Source organism: Pimephales promelas, chromosome 4 (genome assembly GCF_988280905.1).
Source record: "Pimephales promelas chromosome 4, fPimPro1.hap1.1, whole genome shotgun sequence".
NCBI classification, from domain to species: domain Eukaryota; kingdom Metazoa; phylum Chordata; class Actinopteri; order Cypriniformes; family Leuciscidae; genus Pimephales; species Pimephales promelas.
Genome location: NC_142772.1, coordinates 40,354,783 through 40,367,926, shown reverse-complemented (window position 1 = coordinate 40,367,926; position 13,144 = coordinate 40,354,783). Strand labels below are relative to the sequence as shown.

At 37.8% G+C, this 13,144-nt stretch overlaps 1 protein-coding gene across 2 annotated transcripts in view; it reads right to left on the bottom strand.

Annotated features, from left to right (window-relative positions):
* Positions 1-13,144, bottom strand: part of LOC120470000 (transmembrane protein 132C) — a 190,029-nt gene that overhangs the window by 168,265 nt on the left and 8,620 nt on the right. Inside the window, exon 1 of one of the 2 annotated variants that reach the window (XM_089130523.1) lies at positions 5,212-5,237. The exons of the other annotated variant lie outside the window; for it this stretch is intronic. The gene's annotated coding sequence lies outside the window, so the exon portion shown is untranslated. Of the gene's footprint in view, positions 1-5,211; positions 5,238-13,144 lie in introns of those variants that run through there. 2 annotated transcript variants of the gene reach the window in all.

Here is a 13,144-nt window from a genome sequence, read left to right as displayed (position 1 = left end):
CGTTCAAGACAGGAAAATTTTTTCTGGTCTGATGAGTCTCAATTTCTGTTGCTGACATTCAGATGGTGGAGTCAGAATTTGGCTTAAACAGAATGAGATCATGGATCCATCATGCCTTGTTACCACTGTGCAGGCTGGTGGTGGTGGTGTAATGGTGTGGGGATTTTTTCTTGGCACACTTCAGGCCCCTTAGTGTCAATTGGCCATTGTTTAAATGCCACGGCCTATCTGAGCATTGTTTCTAACCATGTCCATCCCTTTATGGCCACCATGTACCCATCCTCTGATGACTACTTCCAGCAGGATAATGCACCATGTCACAAAGCTCAAATCATTTCAAATTGGTTTCTTGAACAGAACAATGAGTTCACTGTACTAAAATGGCCCCCACAGTCACCAGATCTCAACAATAGAGCATCTTTGGGATGTGGTGGAATGGGAGCTTCGTGCCCTCGATGTGCATCCCACAAATCTCCATCAACTGCAAGATGCTATCCTATCAATATGGGCCAACATTTCAAAAGAATGCTTTCAGCACCTTGTTGAATCAATGCCACGAAGAATTAAGGGTTCTGAAGGTGAAAGGGGATCAAACAGAGTATTAGTATGATGTTCCTAATAATCCTTTAGGTGAGTGTATTTCGCCATGTTGAAAGAATGTGAACCATGACCGAAATAGCAGAAAAGGTCTGAAACCAGAAGACATGAAAAAATGAGTGTAAACATCAGTATGGCATACACCATTGTGGTATTGGTACTTAGAGTACGAAAAGAACAGTGATGCTAACGTTAACTGAAGAATTACTGTATGCACCTTTAATGAATCCAAGTTCATTACAAGTAGATTTTGCACAATTATTACTTTTACAGAAAATAGAAGGTGCTCAGTGTCATTCAGACAAAAACAAAACACCATCATGGTAACACACAACACTAAAAAAATGCAATAAATATTACTTTAACAACATATTACGATGTAAAAAATTAATTTTACATAACTGAGATTATGTAACATAATTATTAAAATTAAAAAAAACATAAAGGAACATAACTTTAAAAATCATCATGGCCATCATATTTATGCCATGCCTCAAAAAAACATTGCCCTAATATAAAATTTACAGTCCGAAGATAAAAAAAAAATGTATATATAAACACCAGCTAGAACTTTTACCAGATTAAACAGATGTCAAGTAAGTGGAACAATAGGATGCAAAAAGTTTTACCTATTCCTTTAACATTCCTAAACTGAATGTGGATTCTAGAGGACAGTGCGAAGCGATACTCAGTTATCATTCACTGCATTATTTTCAAATCTATTTTTCATGACCAAAACTCAAGGCAGTGTCTCAGCAATCCTTAGCACTGTAAGCTTTGTTTAACTGACAGCAACAAAAGATCAATAGACAGAGAGGCACAAGCATCTACGTACATGTGTTTCAAGTTCCGTACAACCCGTAACTTTGCAAAAGTCAAGGTTTGTGATGTATGCATTTACAAACACATTGATTAAGCCTCTAAAATCAAAGCATCCCTGGGGTGGTAGATCGATCTAACAGCCTGTTTGTTGCGCGTCTTTCCTCTCCTGTCCAAAGGAGTTTATTTTTGAAAAATGAAAAGACTCTTTTATTCTCCGCTGGATGGAGCAGCGAGAAGAGAGATTTTTAGCACACTCACACACTTAGTAGGCTGTGTTGAGAATACGCCCACACATGCAAAGAGCCAAATAGCATAGGGGGAAAGAAGTAAAGAACAAAAAAAGGAAGAATATGGAAGACTCAGAGTCTCTATAGAAGAAAAGAGAACTAATGGGTTGGAGAAGGTAAGGAACAACCAGTAGGAAAACAAGTGGAAAAACCTGAAATGGATGAGTGTGAAAAGAGGCTAAAGATGAGGAAAAGGACACATCTAATCTGGCTTCCAAAGACTAAGGGTTCAGCCTGAGAGCAAGGGTCCAACTCAATCCTCATAAGACATCTCATTGGCCAGCACTTCAGGAGGCATGAAGCAGGCAGCAAGTGATTGCACATGCTGACTGCGATCCAAGAGAGGCTCATGGGTCCAAAACACCACTGGACAATGGCCATTTTTTGCGTCGTCCTTTTTGCTCTCCAGAGATTTGTCCAAAAAACACCATCTGAGAGCCACTCTGGTCCAGCCAATGACTGCCAAACGTTCCATTCGGCACAACATGTACCAAGACGATGAGAGAGATGGCAAGAGAAAGAGAGCTTTAGTCACAGGGCATGATACAACAATTGCCTGCTAGAGAAAATCTCTCTGTGAACAGTGCTTATGGAGCAATTTAAATGTACGTTGGGTCAGACTTTTGCGTAGGATAAACCGATCAGGATGTTATTTACTGCCAAGGAGTGCAGCAATAGAGCTTTTCTCCACTTATTAACACCCCCGCACCATGAAAGGCTTGTTCCTTGTTCATTTTGAGCAAAGAGACCCTTGCTGAAAAATGAAGCTTTCAAGGAATTATCCAGATATCATATGTCTATCGCACTGGTACTTCTCCAGACATTGGTTGCTGGTCATTTAGTATGTTATGAATCTTGATCTACAGCACCTGGAGTTAGTCATGCTCTAGTTGTGATCACATCAGACATTTTTCCAAGACTTATTTTGAAACCATATGCATATATTTACACATTACATATTGGTACCTACTTTTTTATCCTGCACAGCTCTGATTTCAAAACATTAAAATGCCAGAAACAGCAAAAAATTTCTGGCTTAAGCATATGTATACGTTTTCACTCTGCTCTGATTTCATGCCGAGTGCTAGCCGAGGTGAGACCAGGGTGTCCACACATACAGTATATACTGAAAAATACTCTCACACAAACAAATGTTTACTTCATACTCCAGAAGTCAAACGTGAGCTAATTAAAATGCTTTACTTTACTCTAGTAAACGCTGCACAATGGTAAGTTGAATACTGGTTTAATTAAAAAAAAATAATGTGTTGTTAAATGTTACACAAACCATGTTCCTGTTTGCCATCTCAAAGTCAGACAGATGCCTTCTAAACATCAGCGTCCTTAGAAAGGCTTTGCACAACTTAGAACATCAGTGTAGAAAGGCAGGAATGTACCTCATATTGTGTGACATAAGCAAAAGACATTATTTCCTATTGCATGTACAGTAGGATGTCACAATCAGGTCAGATGACTCCACCTAGCTAAAACACATTTAAAAAAATATAAAAAAAAAAAAAATACCATTGTTTTTTGGTTATTTCATAACATGTACTTTGGAGCGGAAAATTAAATACTTCAAAAAGTGTATAAATAAATCCCACAGACTCATATATACACAAGAATATTAACAGAATTCATTCACACATACAGCACACAGACACGCTCAGTATGTTGACTGGCCTGCTTCCCCTTGGGGCCCAGGGACCAGATGTAGTTCACTCACAATACTACTAAAAATACATCTCTGACTAACAGAAGAGATTAATTAAAATGAACATGGTTCACAGACTACCCCTCCCTTTCTCTTTGTCTTTCTCTTCCTGTCATTCTCATGTGTGGGGGTGTCCCCTCACGTTAAACTCTCTTTCTTTGCATTCTGTCCTTCTCTGCGTCTCTACTGGGATTCCAGAGTCAAATTCAATCAAGGATAACGTTTCTCTGCATTCAACTCTTGGATCTCCTTTCAGAAAAGGCAAGACTCAAACAAGGATGGCGTCTCTCACCTGGGATGTGAGAGAATACGTCAGGACTCGCAGGTAGGGATTTGAAGCTCACCGAATTTGTGGCTGTGTGTAACAGACCAAAGCAGGTTCCACAGACTGAGCAGATTTTCACAGCAAAAGATTCTTCAGACTTTTTGCAAGAATTCTTTTAACCCCTGATACACAGCTTTATAAAAATACTTCAGGCGGAGAAAGTTCAGATTCAACTCTTGGTGAACACAAGACCTGAGAGAGTGATGTTGTGCCCTCTCAGCTGTGATGGTTTCTACAGACAGAGAAAGGTCAAAAGGTGCCAGAATTCATAAGCTAAGAGACTTTGGTCTCCTGAAGATGGGTAAAAGTATAGTGTATATCTAGGTAAATGAGCAGATTATAATGTTTGGATGGATCACTGAACACTTTGTCTTAAGCCAAGTTCACACTACAGGATTTTAAGCCTGATTTATGCCCGATTTGCAAATCGTTGAGCTCGCCGACAGGTCAGGGTGTTATCGCGTACAAATCGCTGGGGGATTAGCGGACGATGAACGCCTGCCAATCTGTTAGTATGAAAGAGCCAACAACGCAGGGAAAACGCTCACAGACGCATCGCCGAGCCCAGAAAAATATCTAGCCTGCTAGATATCCAGAGCCATCGCGCAACTCGACCTCTGTGATGTCATGAGTACAGCCAACCATAGCAACGCATAGGTTGAGGACTCCACGTAAATCTTAGTTTTTCTTTTTTTTTTTGCGTTCTTTTCTCAGAGCAAATCATCGCACAAACAATGTGCAGCACTAGTTTCTGTCTGACGACCATATTCGTGAGTTGTGTTCTCTTCTTCGCTGGGTATTGGCGCACGTGCTGTTTCGCGTCATTTCTGGTTCGTTTTATTGCGTGGTTTTTCGTGAACAAACGTGGTTTGTAGACAAGATAGAATCGTTGGGTGACAGAGTTGTTGTCAACTCGTTATTTATTTGATTATTTTCAGGATTTAGACCATACCATAGTACTGAAACAGCTCTCATTAGAGTCAAAAACGATTTGGTCTTATCATTCGATCGTGGTTGTATCTCTATGTAGTGCGTTGTCAACTCGTGTAGTGCGTTACCTCCTGTTGTGGATCAATCACGTTTCGTTGCGTGGTGTGAACAGCTCAACAACTCGAACGCTCCTGGTTTTACTGAGAGCAAGTCATGTAATGTGAACCGCACAGTTCAGCCCGACGTTTTAAAATCATGTAGTGTGAACAAGGCATTAGATGTCTGATCAGGTCCACAGTGCTACTAATGCTTTTTTCCATTTGAACTTGGCACTACACATCAACTGAGGACTGTTTTCACTATTGTTCCTCTATCAAAGAGACTATAGCCTTCAATGCCACACAGATCCGAACAAATACTTAACTTCAAATGACTGCTTTTAGACAAAGCCTTCGTGAACAAGGTGATTGTCACGGTGTGGTGTGGGTAGAAGAAATGTGAACAGGCAAAAAGCTCCAATATAAAAATTTACTAACATCACTCACAAGTGCAGGGATGACAGGCAGAAGGTTTAACACACACGATACCAAGTAGAACGGACAATAAACAAGGCAAAAGGCAGGGTTTAAACACATGAGGAAACAGATTAGGGAAACGAGACACAGCTGACGAGACACTAACAGGGTGACAGGTGAGACAGATGAACTAATAATGATAATGACACATGACATAACGACAGGAAGACAAGTCCAATGAAAACCAACTAAACGGAACACAACTATGACGGTGATAATAACAAATCCTGATCTGAGGAAACCATCGACTAAAGGATCCCCTCATTTTATCTGTGAAGGAAAAGTTCAAACAAAAATAGGGGTGTAACGTTATATCTCGAGATATCATGATTTAGAAATACAATAATATTCAATAATATCAGTTGATGGAAACGATATGATTTGCAATATAGAGTTTGTTTTATCCAAGACTCAGCTTACTGTATTAATTTATAATTCAACCCAAAATGTAAATTTCAATAGTCAATTCAAACCTGTACGTTTTTATTTAACTTCCCAAATGAACTTAAAACTAACAAAAAATTAACAACACAAATGAAGATATATTTTTATGAAACCTGAGATATGTATACCCCTCCAATTAAAGTCCATTCCTCAAAACTTAAAAGATTTAAAAAATGTCATAACGCATTGTAAAACGAATCAATCGCGGGAACTAATTCAAATAAAATGTCTTTATATAAATATGATGAAAAGATTTATGCACATAATAAACAAACACTCGAATGCTTGCATGACGTGAGTAAATTAAAAATTAAAATTAAAAATTTTGGATGAACTAACCACTTACAGTTTGCGAATAGGACAAGCTTTCTTTCGATTAGAACTGTGATTGATTGCGTTGATCATCTGAAGCGCATGCACTGGAACGGCACTCCTGAAAGTGAAAACGCTAACATCATTTTAATCACCAAATCACATTTTGTTTTAGTAGTCTGATTATTCAATGTTTTGAGATGGATTATTCTTATGTATACTGCATTAACAGGAGAGGCGGGACATAGCGAGCACCGGGAGAGTGGCTTGTCTGTGTAAGACATCCAATGAATGCCAGCATTGAAAGCATCCTGCATGAAAGAGTACTGCATGAGAAGCATATTACTACATTAAACTTCTATATATAATGTTAAATATAATGTATATTAATAATAATTTAATGGGGGAATATTTGTGGGCCCAGATAATAATACAATAAAAATATGACTTTAATAATAAGTAATAATAATAATAAAAAACTCTCTTGGCTTATTTTAGCTTAAAATATCGCAAGTTCAGAATCGCAATTTGTATTGTTACATCCCTATCATTTACTCACCCTCAAGTCCCTTTAAACCCACATGACAGAAGACAAAAATACGAATTTAGAAAAACAGATAAAGTTTAGTAGAATCAAAATAGGTTTAATGAAATCTTATACATTTAAAAGACTTTATCACATGGCTTAATACAAAATTTTTATGTTGTATTCAACCCACCTGCACTGCACATGAAAATGGGACTTTTAAAGGGATAGTTCTGTCATTGTTTACTCACCATCATGTCGCTCCAAACCTGTTTGACTTTCTTTCCTCTGTGAAACATAAAAGATAATATTTTGAGAAATGTTTCAATGGGTCTTTTTTGTCTATATAATGGATTTGAACGTTAACCAAAAGTAGAAGAAATAAAGTCAAACAGGTTTGGAGCAGTGGTAGTAAATGCATAAAAAGACACACACACACATGCTGAAAATAAATATGAATGTGAATATAAAAAATGCAAAAGAATTAAGTCATCAGGGCCCACACTTGTTAAGCTTCAAAATCTCAAAAAAATGTGCTTACTCACAGAGCCTAAACTGCACTACCCACAATTCTCTGATGTGTTTTGAATTTGACTGCGCTCCAAATATCTGAGGCACCACATTACGCAAGAACAAAAATATAAAGAGGAGAAAACATGAAAATTATTCTATAGACAGACAGACAGACAGGCACATTAGCTCTGTGCTTCCTCATAACAGCAAGGCTAGCTTTGGGAGAGAAGGAGATTGAATTTGGGATAGACTGTTTTCTTTTTATGGGGAAGCGCTTCCATCTCTCTCTCTCTCTCTATCGCCTCCAAAGCCATTATGCTGATATTCATGCTATTTATTTCCCTGCCTGGTAACAGCTCTCAGAGGAGCCATGTTGGTCTTCGTAAAAATGAAGTCCTTTTGTCTGTTTATTGACTGTTTTAATAAAAACTCACATTTAAACTGTACTACTGAAATGTAATCCCCCCCTTCACTCTCTCTCTCTCTCAACACTTAGCCTGTCTGGCCCGGTTATACACTTTGGCAAATGTACGAAAAAGAACGCACATACACACACACGATCACAGCAATCTGATCTAATCCAAATGGAGTGGTGAGGATTTCTAACCTCTGATAATGAATGTAATTTCATTTTTATCCCAGGGACCTTCCCTAAGCTGTGCCTGAGTGCGGTAGATGTACAGTATGTGTCTGTCACTTTTCACATGAACACACACACACACACACACACGAGAGAGAGAGAGGATGCCACAGATTTCATTTGCACTGACCAATCAGCACTAGTGATTAACAGAGATATGGGTGTTTTTTAAATGGCCGATGCCAATATCTAGGATAGCTGAATGGACTGAATGGATGCCTGAAACAAATAATATAAATTCTAGCAAATAAATGACACACAAATATGCTGAGTTTAAAATGTTCACTTGATTTATAAATCTTTTACTGTAAATTCACTATCAAATATCTGAAAAAAAAAAAACCATTTGCAGTGCGCTGTGAAAGGATCTCCTCTCACAGTCTACTGGTTCTGTAATGTGAGATGTGTGTGTAGGCAGATGAGCAAGGAAATAAGGAGAGACTAAGTCCCTAAGCCCTGCCGAGTTCCAGACAATGCTGAATACATTGCATATGCATATCTTGGAATTTAAGCAACTGGGTTTGGCTCAATAACCTAGAAGGAAACCCTCTCAAAACATGCACACGATGCAAAAAACATGAACCATGTGTTTATTGGAGGTGCTTGCCAAAGCAGGAATCACTATTACTATTGCATATAGTTTTTTTTTTGTCCAAAACCCTAATGCTAAGTAATGAACTGCACTAATTGTGCTGCAGATATCAATGATACGTCAGCTTTCTGAGAAGTGTGTTATTCTAAGGAATAAAACCTATGATTTTCGCCTCAAAGATGATAAAACGGGTTGAAAATAAATCCCCCTGACTTGCATTGAAGGAGGGACCCAAGCTATATCTAGGGACCAGAATATCAGAGACTTGCAAGTTGGCTCTTTTGACTTGTGCCAGTAAGCAACCACCCAGAACACCCTAATGCCGCCAATTTCTAAACAGGAAGACAACACTAACACCATTTTCGTGTGTCTTATGTGTACAAGAGGAATACAGCGTTAACCACTACCATTAAAGTCTATGTAAAGGCAATTCAGAGGATTGTTTCTAAACACATTATAAATGTTAGAAATAATATATTGCTGAAAACACGTTACAAAGACTGAACTATGTAGTACTGAATTCTGGAGTTAGCCCGATAAACAGTTTTTCACCATTTTTGTGTACAGGACTTTTTTGGGTGGGCCTGAAAAAAATGGATCGATGACACAATGGAGCCACTGAGTATGGCCCCTCCACTACCACTATAACTAGAGTGCATTAGCATCTTGTTTTAGCATCAGTGGTTCACCCAATTAATCACAAGTTACTTTCATTACCGTTAGTTACTACAGACTGCCTACAGTTTGATAGCTAGCTATGCCTTCGTCATGTGTGCATAGTATCTTTTTTGCAAAAATGTACAAAACAACTCGGTCTCCTTATTTAAATCTCTTAAAAACGATGATATTAAGAAGAGGTGCCTAATTTTGTGAGGAGGCATCTTGACAGGGAGCTGAAGATTACCACCAACACCTGCTTCTGCATTGTTTTACAAACTTTCATTCAAGACAACTGGAATTCACTGATAATCCGCTTCTACTGGTGAACGGGGCCGAACCGACTATGTACCATCCCGCCGACATGGTGCCATCATCGGCAGTATTTGGTGCCATCATCGGCAGCATCATTGACATCCACCAATGAGTGTAAGTTTCCCATGAGTGGGCGTGGTTTCAGCACCAACAGCATTTGACAGCAGAGAATTCTGCTTATTTTTGCTTGTTTTATTTACTTGACGTTTTTTTGTATCATTCAAATTTGGCTGGGTGGTTAATACATTTTTCTGTGGTGTGACAAACTCGGAACATATATTTAATATTGCTTTACATCGACTTTAACCACCAATCGCAATAAGCTCCACGTTTTATTACTGTCAATAAGAAACAAAGTGTCATTTTTCAAATTATGTCCATTTTATCACAAAATTCAAACAATAAGTGCCGTTTTGACGTGCAATTAGGGCTCTTTATGTTTAGTTTTCTCCCCCCAATCTCACTCCCCTGTACCGAACCGTGACGTCAAAACCAAGATACGAACCATCAGTTTTGTGTACCATTACACCCCAATAGTTTCCATATTCTGCTCAAATATTATTTATTATGTAAACTAGGCTTTGTACTTCACTAACGTTCCAATACCGATGTAATCGGTCATGCTGACCGGCACAGATTGTTCTCATGGACTATGTAATTTGAGCAGTGTAACTTTTATATGCAATGTCAAGTTAGAAATGCTAGACCTGATATTTCTGTGTGTGTGTTGAATTTTTTCTTTATAACTAGGGCTGCACAATATTGGAAAAAACTGACTTTGCAATATTTTTTTTCAGCGACATATATATTGGAATATGAACATTTCACCAGATGATTTGAATAGCTCTATATGGATATCATTAATCATTCTAGGATGTGGTGATTTCATAGGAGAGTGCATCTGCATAGAAAATAATAAACAAATTACAAGCATAGATAAATACAATAGAAAAAAATAAACAGTGCTTTGTTTTTCAGGTAAATCTAACTGTATCCAGGTACAGACACTGAATAATCAAATGTAAAATAACTGCATAGTCTTCACTGTAATAAAAATAAATATAATTAATACACTTTATCTTTGTTAAAGCAACAAAAGGCATTTTCAATTTCTCTTTTGTTGTTTTGTTGTAACTGGTGACAAAATTTTCAACTTAATTTTGTATGCACGTGTCCGTTCAAGCTCAAAAAGGAGAGAGAACATAATTTGGCGTTCAAGTGTGGACTGCAGTCTCTGTGACAGCGCGCAAGATCCAGCATACTTACTCTTGATGTTTAAACTGGCAGGACTTTAAAACACAAGCAAAACATAAACTTTCACTCTATGATGTTTAAACTTTGCAGTTAATCCATGAATCACATGCATTCTGAACTGGGGGCATCTGGCCCATACGGATAACTACGATCCCTACTTACTATCGCAGATGTGCACGTCATGGTATTGATGCTAAAACTAATATTGCGCAGCCCTAGATGGAAACAACTTAAAATTCTCTGTCATCTATGGTCATACAAATAAGAGTAATAAAGGGTTAACTTTGATCTGTGTACACTCATAATAAAAACAAAATATTGTTCTTTTGTAAAATAAAGAAAAAAAACAGGATGCAGCTTTCTGCCACCTCAGCTTCCTTACCGTGAACTAGTTTGTGGAGCGTATCAAAAAAATGAACCAAAACTCTTTGGTCACAGACTCTTATAGTATACAAAATTTTGTCATTCAAATTTAACAATCTTGTCAGATAGCGGTTAATGAGCGTCGGTTAGGAAAAAAACGAAATGAACATCCCTAATAAGCACCACAGCTTTATATGTTGCATGCGCTAACCACAGCTCTGACCTTTTGCAAAGTATAAAAACAAGACAAAGAATGATTAAATCGGATAAGGTTTGGGTTGAAAGAAAGGTGAGGAGGCCAAGGAAGAAACCGATGCCACCCATCCCTTCATTCTTTCTTTCACTCTGTAAACAGAGAAGCTTTCCAGGCCACATTAGCACTCTCTCCAGTTTCATATTAGCATAAAGGCAAATTACTCACAAACACTTTTCAGCAGAATTCAGAGGTCAGGTACACAGAGAATCTACACAGGAAATTGGGCGGATGAAGAGCCCTCTATCTAGTCTTAAGTTACCTCTCTCACTCTCTCAATGTTCAGTGCGTTCTTCTACTGTGATTATATGGTTGGGAATTTGGGGACGCAAAGCTATTTTAGACAATTACACACTCACTGAATGTTAAAAGCGCTCTCCTTTTCCCTCAGAAACACACACACACAAAACCTCACTTTCATGCACATGTACTTACTTCCACTTTTAAAAGGAAATGTCCACATCATTTCAAGATCTTCCAATGCTCTATGTCCTGCAATATGTTATATATATATATATATATATATATATATTATATATATGTTAAATATATATATATATATATATATATATATGAAGAGTTCAGATGCAAAAGCCTCTAAATGCCATTTGAAATGTTCTTCTTTAATGATGATTTTTATCAAACTTGTATATTTAAGTTCAGTAATTTCACTTAAATAACAATTAATAGGTAATTATCATTGCCATTTAAGTGAAATCACTGAACTTCAATATACAAGCTTGATAAAAATGACCATTCTAGAAGAAAATTTCAAATGGCACTTAGAGGCTTTTGCATCTGAACTCTTCATATATACTCCAGAAAATACTTCTACACACACACACACACATACAAAAAAAAAAAAAAAAAAACACAAACCCATCCTTTAGGATACAAAGAAGCTGTGTGTGCATGGATGTAGTTCTTTCAGAACAATTTGGAAAGAAACTTGGATTAGTTCAAACCTGCAAATCACAAAAAGCAAGAACTATTTTATCCATGATGAGAAAATGTGAAAAAGAAAAACCAGAGAGGGTGAATCTCTTCCGTGTTCAGGCTTCACAGAAGAGTAGCAGCTCAAAACTAAAAGTTTTTCACTCTGACGTGAATGAGTCCTGAACAATGATTGTCTATCTTTCTCAATTTCCCTCACTCTCGTTTCCCTTCCTCTTGAGAGAAACCGAAACAGAAAGTATTGTAGGGATACTTACAGGTTAAGCCCTGGGCTAAACTACACTACCGCACAGTTCTGGACATCCTTTCTGCCCTAACAAGAGAGAACAGGTTTAACAAAGGGAAAGATCAGAGAAAGAGAGAAGGCAGTGAGCAAAATTGAGAGGGAGAGCATGCAGAAGAGCTGTATGACAGAAAAAAAAGACAGGTAGAGAATGAGAAGGAGGGATGAAAAAAGGGAGGCAGCCAGGTGGAAAAAAAAGAGATGTAGGCAAAAGAGGGAAGGCACACAAGGCATTTGACTAAAGTGGAACTCTGTGGTAATAAAACCAACCCTCCTTCCCTGCTTTCTCTCACTCTCTCTCTCTTTGTACAATCCTTAATTACCTCTCTCAGGAATGGCAAACGAGTAAACAGCACTTAAACAGCCAGCTGGGAGAGATAGAGAAAGATATGGAGAGTAGAAAGAACTCTGAGCAGTATAAAAACGCGTGGATTGAGGAGACGTGTCCGTAAGCGTATGGTGACCAAAAACAAAACATCAGCATACATTTTTTTTTTAGGGGCCAAACAGATTTAGAAAAAAAAAAGTACATTATCATAAATGCTTTGCTTGTTACATATACGTGCAACATTTCAGCCTTAAGTAAAGTATATGTTTGCTAGATTATCTTCATTACCTGTCGATGTATATTTATGCTGAAATATAATAAAATAAAGATTTGTATTTTTAAAAACATCTGTCGATTGTTGTTATGTGCAGTGAGTTGGCTCATGTTATTTAAGTTTCGCACATCAGAACTTCTGTTAAAGCATCGATGCTCCCTGGTTTTCACAGTGCATTGTGGGACT